This window comes from Lepidochelys kempii, chromosome 17, assembly GCF_965140265.1.
Source record: "Lepidochelys kempii isolate rLepKem1 chromosome 17, rLepKem1.hap2, whole genome shotgun sequence".
NCBI classification, from domain to species: domain Eukaryota; kingdom Metazoa; phylum Chordata; order Testudines; family Cheloniidae; genus Lepidochelys; species Lepidochelys kempii.
This window is the reverse complement of record NC_133272.1, coordinates 5,598,831-5,611,117: the sequence shown is the minus strand read 5'-3', so window position 1 is coordinate 5,611,117 and position 12,287 is coordinate 5,598,831. Positions and strand designations below refer to the sequence as shown.

The 12,287-nt window shown below is 36.6% G+C and overlaps 1 protein-coding gene across 5 annotated transcripts in view; it reads right to left on the bottom strand.

Moving 5' to 3' along the window:
* Positions 1 to 9,930, bottom strand: part of LOC140899533 (uncharacterized) — a 54,251-nt gene extending 44,321 nt beyond the window's left edge. For 4 of the 5 annotated variants that reach the window (XM_073315198.1, XM_073315201.1, XM_073315200.1 and 1 more), the window contains exons 1-5: positions 9,806 to 9,930; positions 9,238 to 9,399; positions 8,098 to 8,213; positions 4,016 to 4,119; positions 27 to 200 (exon numbers count right to left, since the gene is read on the bottom strand). The gene's annotated coding sequence lies outside the window, so the exon portion shown is untranslated. The remainder of the gene's footprint in view (positions 1 to 26; positions 201 to 4,015; positions 4,120 to 8,097; positions 8,214 to 9,237; positions 9,400 to 9,805) is intronic. The other variant, XM_073315199.1, reaches the window with a different exon arrangement.
* Between the last annotated feature and the right edge of the window lie 2,357 nt (positions 9,931 to 12,287).

Genomic DNA, 12,287 nt, shown 5'->3' with positions numbered 1-12,287 from the left:
CAGATGATAGACTAAAAGATTCATACCATTGAACTGAACAGTAAATTCAGTGGTTTCACTTTTTTTTGCTGTTTTTCCTTTGGTTGTCTGTACAAGAGAAGGTTTAAAAGAGCTAGCCTTGGAATGCAGTTTTCAAGGCCATAAAATACTGAAACTGTTGACTCCACAGCAAGAGGGTCAAACTCTTTCAACCAAGTTTCCTTAAAAAAAAAATGGAATATTAAATGAATGAAACAAAAAAATTTACTTTGCATCACCATCAGCATGAGAATCCACTGCAGGGCCCAAAACTCCATTCTGGGATTTACCTACAGGTTGAACCTCTCTAGTCCGGCACTCTCTGGTCTGGCAACATCCGTGGTCCAGCATGATTTTAGTTAGCCAGATGTCCACTTATCGTGAGTGGGGCCAAGTTTCCCATAGTCCAGCAAAGTTTGTTTACAGCCACCAGTCCTGGCTCTCAGTGTTCTGGGCTATTATTTAGCTCTAATTTACCCCTAAATATGTCTTCTAAGAGACCAGCAAGCAGTGGAAGTGTTGGTAATGCTGCTAAGCTTAAGCATGTGTCAATGTCGATACAGCAAAAGGTAAAATTGTTGCAGAAATTGGAAAAGGGCACATCGGTACATGTGTTGTGTGCTTTTTACAATGTAGGGTCATATACAGTGTATGATCTGAAGAAGCAAAAGAATCAGATCCTTCAGTTATTTGCCAAAAGTGACAGTAAAAAAACTATGAGTATTCGTAAGGTGTTGACAGAGGGGAAAGCAGCGATTTACATAGTGCACCTTCACATTGGTTCAAGCTTCGTAGGAACGAAGATGTTAGCATTTCTGGCGAGATGATGATGGCACAAGCAAAAATATGCCACAAAGAACTTAACCAGTAGCATGAGTGTGACTATTTGCAAGGATGGCTTCAGAAATTTAAAAACAGGCATGGCATTAGTCTACATTGCGTGTGCAATGAAAAAAGAAGTGCAGATACGGAAGCTGCCACTAAGTATGTTGACGAATTTGCATAGTTAGCTGCAAATGAGAAGTTATCCCCAGAGCAGGTATATAATGCCTGTGAAACTGCTCTCTACTGGCATTATATGCCTAAAATAAATGTTGGCTACTGATGCAGAGGAGCCACCATCTGGTACGAAGGAGTTGAAGGACAAGGTAACTATCCCTGGTTGTAGCAACCCAGCCGGTATGCACAAATGCAAGCTCATGGTTATTGGGAAGAGTGTGAACCCAATGGCATTCAAAGGGGTGAAAATATTTCCAGTGATATACAGTGGCAACATTATGGGTAACGACTAATCTATATCTCGAGTGGTTTGAGAAATATTTTGTACCAGAGGCAAGAGCCCATTGCACCTCGGTAGGTCTGGATCTGAAGTGCAAAATTGTGCTGATTCTCGACAGTTGCTCTGCCCACCCTAAAGCAGAGCTGCTTGCCAAAAATAATGTGGTGGGGACTGTATTTACTCGCAAACTGTACCTCACTGATTCAGCCTTGTGATCAGGGTATCTTACAGTCCCTGAAGTGTATGTACAGGTCCGAGTTTATGCACCATTTGCTAGTATCGCTTAATGATGGGAAGAGTTTGACAACATTTAGGAACAAATTTAACCTCAAGGATATGATTTGGACACTAGCTAGAGCCTGGGAAAGAGTAACTCCATGTAATCTGAAGAATGGATGGCACAAATTGTGGCCAATCCTAATGTTTGAGGAGAGTCCTGACGTCAATGACGAGTCTGATTTCAAGTGTCTGAAAACCAAAAAATTGTTAGTGAGTTAATGGAGTATGCTAGTGGTATGTCCCACCCTGTAGTGCTTCAGCAGGCCAAGGATTTGGGAGAGGAAAATTTACAAGACTGGATGGAAATCGACAAAGATGCACCAATTGCTAATCAAATGACGGATGAAGACATTGTGCAAATGGTACAGCAAGGAAAAACCAAAGATAACGAAGAAGCCAGTGAAGATGACTTTGAGGATGCCGCAGAAAAAATTTCTATCAATAAAATGCATTCAGTTGGCAACAAATTTAATAGAGGACTGGAGAAAAGACATTTCATTTCTGAGCAAGAGATCATGTCTCTCTACATGATACAAGAAAAACTCATTGAAGAAAAACCAAAATACTTGAGACAAGCCAAGCTGGAAGACTGGTTAAAGGTAGCGAAGAGGAGAGGTAAGCAGCACTCTACAACTGAAAATCCTGTTGTCTCCACTTCACCTACCCTGGATATACCTACAGCAGAGACCTAAGATGTAACTCAAATGTAATTTGACTTAGCAGTTATTGTCACACCACTTTGGAAGCGGAATTCAGACATCATTTTAGGTGAGTAAATTATAGATTTACCTGTATTATTATGTATTTCTTTTTCATTTTATTTTGTGTTTTTTATGCTTGATCTACTTATTTGCTTGTGCCAATCCAGTAAAATTGTGTAACAAGACTAACACTTTGTTATGAAGAGAGCCAGTAAGCCTTGGCTAGGCAGCATTGCAAGCGTTTATTCACCTCAGTGGGATAAAAATAAAAAGAGACCCACTCGCTACAATATTAACCTCCCGTGGTTTGGCAAATGCTCTGGTTTGGCACCAGTCAGGTCCCAAGGGTGCTAGACTAGAGAGGTTCAACCTGTATAATTATTTTCAGGAAAATGACTCATTTTTCTAATTCATATGCAACCCACACTCGCGCTGATTTTGTGGGAACTTGGGATGTGCACAGAATTAAGTGTTTATTAAAGAAGGGAAGCATTTTCTCAGGATGTATGAAGGATTTGTCCAATGGTAACTCCCATTAATATTGTTAGGGGCCAAAGTCTGCTTACAGTTAAACTTCTGCAGTCCTCCTTCAGTCTGATAATTCAAATCAGTAAATATATAAAGTTAGATCACTAGCTGGTATGAACTTGCACATTTTTCTTGACTTTGAAGGAGAATTAACAGCCTGAGGATCTGGCCATAAATATTTGTTATGGGGTTTGGCATTTCAGACCCATGGAAATCAGAGAAGATGCTCTCTTAAAATGCAAAGAAGGTATAAACACCCACTCTATGGGGTTATGCAATCATTGCTTAATTCAGTACTATATTTACTCAATTCACCCATTTTTCTAATTTATTCTTTTTTGTGCTTGTAAATAGTTATGCTCATAATCCTGTTAAGTTTATTATATGCTGGACAAATTCCTCCAGTTGTGGGAAAGGCTTCGTAAAAAAGTAACAGACCTCTGCTAAACCAAACTCTTTTCCTTAAGAAATGAAAGACTCCAAACTGCTAGAAACACAGAATTTAGTACATTGTCACAGAACTAAAAAATAATAAGTAAATATTGACTTTTGTAAGGTGAAAAACAAACTTTATTGACCAGAGAGGTAAATATTGACTTGGAGTGAAGCAAATATACAATATGTACTGAAGTTAATGGATCAAATCCTTTTCAGTTTGGCAAAAGAAGATTTGGCTCAATATATGTTTTATTACTTATTTTCTGAGAGTCTTCATCAGAAACATCTGGAAAATCTCTCCATAATGTTAATGCATTTCAGTGAGGTAACAGTTTTTCCTTAGAAGCTAAAAGACAGATACACACAGAGGATCAGAAAAAATTAATTATCCTCCTGCAAAGTGAAATAATAGCTTTCAATTAATTTTCTTCAGCCAGTCACAGTGTATTTATTTGCACAAGTGGTCTGACTGGATACCTGGAAAAGACCTCAATTTTATTAACTTCTGAAGAGGTAAACAATAGAAACTTACTGAGTCTTCACAGGACAATTTTTAATCAATCACAATCTAAGCTTTTTCTTATGTGGGTAACAATAATTAATGACAGAGTTCTCTTTATCTGTTGATTTGTTTAGGTCTCTGTTCAGTCAAAAAACATTCTTGATGACAAATAGTCTCAATAAAAAGAGCAGTAAACCTTTTTTTTTTGTAAAGTAAAGATTATCACAATGCCTGTCAGAACATACAAGGTATAATTAAATTACCACTTACAGTGTGTGATATCTCAACCTGTGGTACTGGTAAAACTAGCTTCAGTAAAACATCCTCAACTCCAACTGGCAAGATGTCCTGGAAGCCAAGAGAAACCTTTCCAGCTATCAAAACAAATTACACCAAAGGTAATTAGCCAATGTAATGTTTAAATAGTTTGATCCTTGATTATAAATTAGGTTAGTCAGAGCCTTTGGTGGCTTCTGAGCCCAAACAAAAGTATATTTACACTTTTACCTATTAAATTAAAGAACAAAAATTGTTTTCTTCTTGCTATAAGGAAAGTCACAAAGGTTAAATTACAAAGAATCAAATATAGTAGATCAAATATAATACTTTAAGTAACATTTCTAAGTCTCAGATACTGAAAGATATAATATCATTTTACAACCACAGAATGGGTTCTAGCTGCAGGGTGAAATGTTTAGATTTTGGATAATGTCTATTTTACACAGAACAACTTATATGAATTCCATAAGCAGGGCAGTACAGTCTTTTCCTACAGACGTTTTGGTCAGGATTAAGGCCAGATCCGTGTGTGTGTATTAGTTCTTTCCCTGTTTAATGGTTCTGTCTTGTAAAATGTAAGGGTTTAAAGAATCAGGCTCTTAGACAGACTGGAAGAATTTTTGTTACTGAAAAACTTGAAGGAAAAATTATACTGTAGATTCACCAAACTTTTTTAAAAACATGCCCACTAGAGAACTCTAATGTCTTACATAGTGTACTGTCAGTATGATACATCATCTGACCGATATACCTTTGTATGCATCTCCCATAGCAGCAACTAACCCACCACTCCCAAATGTCTCCTTGCCAGCTTCACATATTAGAAATAACTATTTTAACAGCTACTATCAGTGTTATTCTGCAGCTATAAGAAAAGACCAGTTCAGACTACTACTATATTCTAGGAACCACCTACAGACCACAGACGTCCCTCTTTCCTGTTGAGGGACACAGAGGAGGAGCACCCTCCTGTGCAGCAAGCAAAAATTACAACTATTTTCATCTGCTCAGGGAGCCAAAGACTCAAGGGTCTGATTTTCCTCTCACACCAGTTTTACACTGATGTAATCCCACTGATTTTAATAGAATTACTTCTCATTTATAATGTTTTAAGTACAAGGATGATAAGATGGAAGATTTTCATACTGTAGCATATAGTGAACTGGAAAGATTACTTAACATTTCACCAAACTGGATAATGTTTTTGCATTTAAAAAAAAATGCAAACATCTGGCTTGACTTCAACAAGAGCTTTGCCTGATATGACCCACAGGATCAAGCTCTAGAGATGAAATCCTGGCCCCACTACTGTCAATGGGAATTTTGCCTTTGATGTGAATGGGGCCAGAATTTCACCCTATACATTTATCAGTCTTAAACACAAAATATAGCCAGAATTTTCAAAAGTGGCCACTGGGTTCAGGTCCCTCAATTATGGGAGCCTTGGACCAGTTTTCAGATGTGCTGAATCCCCACACCGCAAATTGAAATCAACAGAAGCTGTGGGTGCTCAGCAACTTTAAAAATCAGGACTCAGTTGTGAGAAGACCTGAATACAGAAATTGAAGCATCCAAAATTAGAGGCCATTGTAGAAAATCTGGGCTTCTTGGCAAAATTTTAAAATCCTCAAAAACAAATTTACACTGAAAATTTTGAATTTTGCAGAAATCTTCTAATTACATGGAACATTATTTTCTTAGGAATACAACAGAAGAGAAATCTGATGAATATTCAGGACCATTCTACTCTTCTGCAAACTTTTACATGGAAGCAAGTTTAAACCACAATAACTGACTGTCTTTTCCATATATTTTAAAACATTTCCTTCAAATTTCACCAAAAGGCATGCAACTTTTCCAGTTTAAAGAAGAATAATGCCTTCTACGCATTCCTTGAAAAATTCGTATATTGCAAAATTCCAGCATTTATTGGTAGGAATACTATAACAAAGATTAAGGACTTAATCCTGTAATCTGATTGGCACAGGCAAACCCCTCTGTGGAGCACCATCAGAATATAGGATTGGGGCCTAAAACACTTTCTTCTAATATTTTTGGCGAGAACAGAAGGTTTAAATGAACTTTTAGAAGTAAGCTGTACTTTTCATTATATCTGAAATCTTACCTATGATACAAAAATTATTAGGTACCAAAGGCATGCTCTTAAATAACAGCATAAACACAAACAGCTAAATACCTTCCATTGAGCTGAGCCTTGGAGAAAGATCAGCAAGTGGCCTGAACATATAAACATTCATAATTTAATTCCCTATTTTCAGTGCATAGAGCAATAAGCCACAATCTGAATTAAATTCTCATTTGAAACACTTTTGCTCATTAAAGTATTTTGTTGACTGCTACAAAAAGAAACAAAGCAACCCAACTATCTATTTATATTAAAAATGTTTCCACATCCCATATAGAAGGCATTTCCAGATATGAAATATTCATTATAAATGAAAGGTTTAGTACTGCCCTCCCTAATTTATCAGTCAAATGAGATACTGTTTCATACAGTCCTCCAACGTCCAAATGTTATGAGGAAGATCTCATGACTGAAGAAATGTAGGAAGAAGTAACACAGTAGGCGGTAGGTCAACATTATAACATGCACCATTCCTCTGCACTATGTGAGTATGCCCACATGAATCTGACAGTGCTCTTAGGCCATGTCTACACTACCACTCATGTGGGGGTGAAAAAAAAAACACACCCCTGAGCAACATAAGTTTCACTGGCTTAAGTGGTAGTGTGCACAGTGCTACGTCAGTGGGAGAGCTTCTCCCACTGACATAGCTACCGCCTCTCATTGGAGATGGTTTAATTATGTCAACAGGAGAGCTCTCTCCCATTGGCATAGAGCGGCTACACAAGAAATCTTACAGTGGCACAGCTGCATCGGAACAGTTATGCTGCCTGCTATAAGGTTTCATGTGTAGATATAGCCTTAGGACAGCACCTGAAAGCAACACTGGCAAGAATAAAAACACAGCATCAAGACTATGACTGCCTGATATTGTGATAACAAGGTAGGAATGACATGCGAACCTGCAAGTCTCACTATTTCAGAGGGCCTGAGCATTTTTTGAGCGCTTGAGAGCGTATCTGTGATAGTTATCTCTAGGTTTATGTTTTGTTTTCTTTCCAGTAGGTCAGACATGTCCCAGATGGAATGCAGAGGATACTCATTCCTTTAATCTTTCCTCCCCCATTAAGGCATGCATTGTAGCTGCAAATCTCCAGTCAAGAGTCTGGATGAGGTTCCTTTTGAAGGCTATCAATAATGTCCATAAAATTAGATAAGAGAAGTCACTGCAGAACCCTCCTTCTCACCCATCCCCAACACAAACAGAGGTTTGCTTTACCTTTACACAGTGCATACAGCTTCCTTTGATCTGTGGTGTAAGAAAACAGCTTTCTTGTTTGCAAAAAGAAAAGGAGTACTTGTGGCACCTTAGAGACTAACCAATTTATTTGAGCATAAGCTTTCGTGAGCTACAGCTCACTTCATCGGATGCATCTGATGAAGTGAGCTGTAGCTCACGAAAGCTTATGCTCAAATAAATTGGTTAGTCTCTAAGGTGCCACAAGTACTCCTTTTCTTTTTGCGAATACAGACTAACACGGCTGCTACTCTGAAACCTTTCTTGTTTGGTGGTTCAGAGTGCTAATGCTAGGCCATTTTATCTACCTAGGCACTTAGATACTCACAGCAGTATGTGCCTTCAGCTACATTTAACTTTTATCTGTAACATGAATATTACCAAGTCTAATGAATATATATGGCAGGTTAACAAACTAGGCCCCAGTTCAGCAATGTACTTAAGCACTTACCTAACTTTAAGCACATGATTAGTTCAACTAGTACAAAAAGACAACTCGTTTGCTTGAAGTAAAGCATGTACTTTAAGTACATTGCTGAATTGGAGCCCTACCACACAGTCTAAAAAGTGTTCAATATAGTTTTATGAAGGTGGGTTTTTTTTGTTTTTTTTAAAGGCAGCCCTTTAATTTCAGCAGCATGTTTCCAATCAGTACATCCTTGTATCCGTAAAGCAAGGGACGTTCTCTACCTTTGATTCTGCCTGCTAAGCCCAGGGATGTCAGCTGGTAAACCACCTTGCTGAAGATGAATCCAGGCCCTTTGAATATCAGCTGTAAGAAGATGACAACCATGGAACAAAAACACCTGAAAAGGAAAAAAAAAAAAATATAATTTTCACTACTGTACATGAAACAGATCTGTTAATATTTTATGGATTCTGAGAATATTTCCTGGCTGGAAGTAAAGTTGTTATTTTTTGTTAAAAATATGTTTTAAGAACGCACTATAATCACAGAAAACTGCCTTGACTTTACTTCCTATGCTCGTTATTTTGCTTACAGCCTAAACTGCACTCATTCAAAAAGGCTTTATTTTTGTTTTCCAATAAAAACTCAACAATTCCCATTTACTCTAGTAATTTCTTCATTTTTAGTAGGAATTTCAAGATTTTTACCTTTTAAAGGGGTGCTTAATTAGCTTTTGACCTAAAAATTTAGATTTTATTTTTTAAAAAGCCAAACAAATTAAAATAGGGGCCCAAATCTCAGTGGAGCCTTTTACACTGGTCTGGCAATCCCTTAGAGTTGGTGTAAATGTAATTTGACTTCAGTAGGACTGAAACATAAGCTTAAGTGCTTTGCTCATTAGGGATGGATTTAAGTATGTGTTTAAAGCTGAACATGTGCTTAAGTGCTTTGAATTAGGGCCTTAATGAGAAACATTTTGGTGCAACCTACAATGCAATTGCTGATGCTAACAAATATTGCAGGGTGTATTCTCCATATTCTGTAGATGCAGTACTCTCATTAACATTAAATGGAAATTTAGCAAGTAATTCAAGGGAAGTATTGACACCCCCAGGCCTGGACTAATACACTTCAGACAAAATTTGGTTCTCAGTTATGGCTATGCATCCCAACTGAAGTCAGTAAGGTTGCATATGTGAAACAAACCACAATTTTGCCCATAATTTACTTGCAAATCTCAAAAAATTATATACATAAAAATGTGCATCACAATAAGAAAACTCCAATGGAATTTTCTGCTTTGAAGGAACCAAATGTTCTTGAAAAACTATTTTAAAAAAATCTTTAAATAAAAACATGTCTTTGGTGATTATTTTTATCAACAGAATAGATAATTAGTTGAAAGGTAAAGTTGTATGTACCTCTCTTATAGCTGGATAATCATTGGCAGCCATTAGTGAATCCTTTAATAGCATAAGGATTGAGAGACAGAAATTCTCCATCACCTTTTGATTCCAATCTTGTATGTACATTTGATCCCAAATCAACAACACTGCAGGAAAATCCAGTATACTCACAAAGCCCTAAACAAAATTATGAAATTTATTGTATTAAAAATATATTAGACAATTTCTAATTTGTAAAACACCACCAAATCTTGCTCTTCCTACTCACACAGGTACCTGTATGGTTTAACACTTTGTTAATAATACCCAGAAACAAGCTTCAGATTGTTAGGGTAGGTGGGCAGTGTTTGACAGAAAAAAACAGTGTTTGTCCAGCATGTAGCACCATGGGGTCCTGGTCCACAACTTGGGCTCTTAGATGCTATCGTAACATATATAAAACAATAATAATAATAATAACAACAACTACTCCAGATGCAATCAGTGTTACTTCTGATTTACAACAGTGTGAGTGAGACAAGAATCAATCTCTGCATTTGTTTTTTGTTTTTTTAATTCATTCACATAAATTAGGATTTCTTACTTCACCCATCCATTTTCTGAGGAAAATGACTGGGCTTGCCAGCAATTCCTTGGTTAGATGTTTGTTTTGCTCAGATCTGTCTGTGGCTGTGTACAGTTCTTGAGCTTTCTCTCTTTCTTGAACTATCAACTACACCAGGAAATCCTGCAAAGAAAAAAAAAGAATATATTAGATGGGATATGTTATAATATAGAAAAATCAGAAACATTATCCCCAGAGATAAAAAACTATCTATGTATATTTCAAGATCATTTAATAATTTTACTAAATTATATTTAAAAGTACAACTTTATTCCATATGCTGACTTTTACTACAGCAAACATTTTATTTTAAACTTCTGCAAGTAGCATAAATATAAAAGACTCTATAGTTAAAAAAAAATCAATAGATTATACTTTTGGTTCAACTGCAAAATTCTTTCTGAAATACTGTTGAAGATGAGTGAAGAATTCAGTGTCCTCTCTCTCCAGAAGGCTCATCATCCACTCAGCCATTGCAAAGATCTCTGTCCATGATGGGAATAAGTTTTGATGTAGGAAATGTAGGTACATAGCCAATTCATAGGGATGTTCAGCTAAAAATTAAAATATTTATTAGTTTATAGAATAGTGAAAATATCTTTGTCAAAGCCCTGAGGATTCTTTATCATCTCCTAAGAAAAGTGATATAAGTCTAAAGCAATTTTCTGTGATTTAATTTACTTACCTGTAGGCATTATTTGCTTAAATGCCGTTTGCAAAAGAAAAAGCCAATAGATTAGGTAGGGTTCATACGTGCCACTGAAAACATACAGGACATTTAAGGTTTTGCTGGTCTCTGAAATCATTTGTTTATTTGTGGCAAAAGAATGCATACAGGGTGTCTTTTCATATTTCTGTTGGGTAGAAGGAAAGAAACGTTAAATATTTTAAATGAAAACAATGTTTCTAAGGAATAATATAAATTAAGTAAATGCAATTTCATTTTGATATTTATTTCAGTCAGAATGTACAAGCTCTAACCATTATAGAACTGGATTCAGCTGTATTGATATTCACTTTGTGTGATGTAAACCTAGGGTTTAAATACTAAAAAAGTCACAGCTTTACAGCCCTCTTAACAGTTCTAGAAGAAGGAAGTTGTTCTTTGGAGAAAGCAATGGCTGAATACCAGATTGGAAGAAATCTTGACCATCACAAGAATATGGTAGATTAATTACAGAGGCTTTAGACATGGTCTAATTCAGTGGTTTTCAACATTTTGTCATTTGCAGACCCCTAAAAAATTTCAAATGGAGGTGCAGACCCCTTTGGAAATCTTAGACATAGTCTGCAGACCCGCAGAGATCTGCGGACCACAGGTTGAAAACCACTGGTCTCATTAAGTGCATGCACAGTGTCATCTGTTTGGGCTGTGCCTGAGCTGTCACCTAGTGAGGTGGTAGTTTAACTTTTTGTTCATTGAATCGCGGAGTATTTCTTTTCACAATAAACCTTTCAAATAGTCATTCATATTTTCTCTTCTTTCTTTATCCTCTTGTGCTCTCAGGTGCACAATAGGACATCAACCAGTTTCCTCCATTTATTTCAGTCATGTGCTAGTCTGTTCGGGCTTCTCAGTGTCATGCTGATGGATTTGGTTTCTTTTGATACTGTTAGGCATAAATGTTTCTCTAGGTTTCCCTCTTTTTCTCTTCCATATTATCACTTGTTGTGGAAATTGTGTTGGTGGCCTCTTTAAAGCATGTCCTAAATAAATCCATCCTCATTAAATTTCCAGATTTGCTCTGCTTGGAATTCTGATGTTGCAAAATACTCTTTTCAATGCAGTGATACGTGTATATAGATATATGTATATGAATATGTGTATATCTATCTATCTATCGATCTATCCATATATCTTTGGAATGCCTTGATCTTATCAATGAATCTTGTTGTAGATTTCAATGACTCTGGTTCATAAAGGCAGACAGACATAATGGAAGTGTTAAAAATACATAGTTTTATGTCAGTGCCAATCATGCTACTATTCCAAATCTTTTCAAGTTTAATTGAGGTTGTTTGCTGCTTTTGATATTCGTTGCTTGACATCTAGCATAGCGTCATCATCGTTGCACATTTAACTCCATAGATTAGTAAAATTACTCTTTTTCTAGTGTTTCTTTGTTCACACTAATGGTAACTTCTGAGACACTGATAGCCATATTTCTCTTCCCCTTGTTGATGAACAAACCAACTTGTTTTGCTGTATTTGCCAAAAGCTAGGTCTTTTCTTCCATTAAGTGAATTGTTGAACTAAGTAGGACAATGTAAATCAGCAAAAAAGAGGTAATACAATTGTGTTTTATCGTTTGTCCATAAAATTCCTTGGTTGCCTTCTGTGGTTACTTTCCTCATGACATAGTCAATGACCAGTGCAAACAATAGTGGGGACATAATACACCCTCACCTTACTCCAGTTGTCACTGCATTGGCTGATATTGTCACCATCTCTGACTGCACA